Below are 2,957 nucleotides of genomic sequence, written 5' to 3'. Positions count from 1 at the left end.
TCTCAAGACATAAACCTGCGTTTCCCCACACTTACCGGAGCAGAGAGATGTTCTGTACCACCAATCTGCTTGTTGTGTGCTGTAAAGTAGATGAACGGCCCTAATCTAATGGATGAAAGTGGTCAGACAAAAAGCTAAGACATACAGCATCTGCTTTCAAGATGGCACCCTATTCCTTACATATTCCCATTTGGGATGCAACCCCTGGACCAGAGGTCATTAGCACCAGTCACTTCCTGTCTGTCCAGTTTGTATGCAAGACTCCTCTTCCCTTGTCATATTTGATGTGTACATGAATTCAAAAATATATATTTTATATGCATACAAATTGTTAGTTTATATATTTGTTGTGTTAATGGTTCTTCTTTTGAACACTTCTCCACTTTGTGACAGTCAGGGGTGGTAGTAGATGAGAGTATTTGTGAGTTCAGCGAGAGCGAGATCTATGTGTGTGGAGTGTGAGAGATTGTCGGGGTGGCTGATGATCCTCAAAACTAGAGAATGACCCTGCCTTAGGTAGTATCCACATGACCCTGCCTTAGGTAGTATCCAAATGACCCTGCTTTAGGTAGTATCCACATGACCCTGCCTTAGGTAGTATCCACATGACCCTGCCTTAGGTAGTATCCACATGACCCTGCCTTAGGTAGTATCCACATGACCCTGCTTTAGGTAGTATCCACATGACCCTGCTTTAGGTAGTATCCACATAACCCTGCCTTAGGTAGTATCCACATGACCCTGCTTTAGGTAGTATCCACATGACCCTGCTTTAGGTAGTATGCAAATGACCCTGCTTTAGGTAGTATCCAAATGACCCTGCTTTAGGTAGTATCCACATGACCCTGCTTTAGGTAGTATCCACATGACCCTGCCTTAGGTAGTATCCAAATGACCCTGCTTTAGGTAGTATCCACATGACCCTGCTTTAGGTAGTATCCACATGACCCTGTCTTAGGTAGTATCCACATGACCCTGCCTTAGGTAGTATCCACATGACCCTGCTTTAGGTAGTATCCACATGACCCTGCCTTAGGTAGTATCCAAATGACCCTGCTTTAGGTAGTATCCACATGACCCTGCCTTAGGTAGTATCCAAATTACCCTGCTTTAGGTAGTATCCACATGACCCTGCCTTAGGTAGTATCCACATGACCCTGCTTTAGGTAGTATCCACATGACCCTGCCTTAGGTAGTATCCACATGACCCTGCTTTAAGTAGTATCCAAATGACCCTGCTTTAAGGTAGTATCCACATGACCCTGCCTTAGGTAGTATCCAAATTACCCTGCTTTAGGTAGTATCCACATGACCCTGCCTTAGGTAGTATCCAAATTACCCTGCTTTAGGTAGTATCCACATGACCCTGCTTTAGGTAGTATCCACATGACCCTGCCTTAGGTAGTATCCACATGACCCTGCTTTAAGGTAGTATCCACATGACCCTGCCTTAGGTAGTATCCAAATGACCCTGCTTTAGGTAGTATCCACATGACCCTGCCTTAGGTAGTATCCAAATTACCCTGCTTTAGGTAGTATCCACATGACCCTGCCTTAGGTAGTATCCACATGACCCTGCTTTAGGTAGTATCCACATGACCCTGCCTTAGGTAGTATCCACATGACCCTGCTTTAAGTAGTATCCAAATGACCCTGCTTTAAGGTAGTATCCACATGACCCTGCCTTAGGTAGTATCCACATGACCCTGCCTTAGGTAGTATCCACATGACCCTGCCTTAGGTAGTATCCAAATGACCCTGCTTTAGGTAGTATCCACATGACCCTGCCTTAGGTAGTATCCAAATGACCCTGCTTTAGGTAGTATCCAAATGACCCTGCTTTAGGTAGTATCCAAATGACCCTGCCTTAGGTAGTATCCACATGACCCTGCCTTAGGTAGTATCCAAATGACCCTGCCTTAGGTAGTATCCACATGACCCGGCCTTAGGTAGTATCCACATGACCCTGCCTTAGGTAGTATCCACATGACCCTGCCTTAGGTAGTATCCACATGACCCTGCCTTAGGTAGTATCCACATGACCCTGCCTTAGGTAGTATCCACATGACCCTGCTTTAGGTAGTATCCACATGACCCTGCCTTAGGTAGTATCCACATGACCCTGCCTTAGGTAGTATCCACATGACCCTGCCTTAGGTAGTATCCACATGACCCTGCCTTAGGTAGTATCCACATGACCCTGCCTTAGGTAGTATCCAAATGACCCTGCTTTAGGTAGTATCCAAATGACCCTGCTTTAGGTAGTATCCAAATGACCCTGCTTTAGGTAGTATCCACATGACCCTGCCTTAGGTAGTATCCACATGACCCTGCTTTAGGTAGTATCCAAATGACCCTGCTTAAGGTAGTATCCAAATGACCCTGCTTTAGGTAGTATCCACATGACCCTGCTTTAGGTGGTATCCACATGACCCTGCTTTAGGTGGTATCCACATGACCCTGCTTTAGGTGGTATCCACATGACCCTGCCTTAGGTGGTATCCACATGACCCTGCCTTAGGTGGTATCCACATGACCCTGCCTTAGGTGGTATCCACATGACCCTGCCTTAGGTGGTATCCACATGACCCTGCCTTAGGTGGTATCCACATGACCCTGCCTTAGGTGGTATCCACATGACCCTGCCTTAGGTAGTATCCACATGACCCTGCCTTAGGTAGTATCCACATGACCCTGCCTTAGGTGGTATCCACATGACCCTGCCTTAGGTGGTATCCACATGACCCTGCCTTAGGTGGTATCCACATGACCCTGCCTTAGGTGGTATCCACATGACCCTGCCTTAGGTGGTATCCACATGACCCTGCCTTAGGTAGTATCCACATGACCCTGCCTTAGGTAGTATCCACATGACCCTGCCTTAGGTAGTATCCACATGACCCTGCTTGCTTTGTAGAGTGGGGAAAACAGGAAGAAATAAAAGAACAGACAAGAAG

The sequence above is a fragment of the Oncorhynchus masou genome, chromosome 31, assembly GCF_036934945.1.
Source record: "Oncorhynchus masou masou isolate Uvic2021 chromosome 31, UVic_Omas_1.1, whole genome shotgun sequence".
In the NCBI taxonomy this organism is placed as follows: domain Eukaryota; kingdom Metazoa; phylum Chordata; class Actinopteri; order Salmoniformes; family Salmonidae; genus Oncorhynchus; species Oncorhynchus masou.
The sequence above is the reverse complement of the archived record's forward strand: the minus strand, read 5'-3'. Positions refer to the sequence as shown.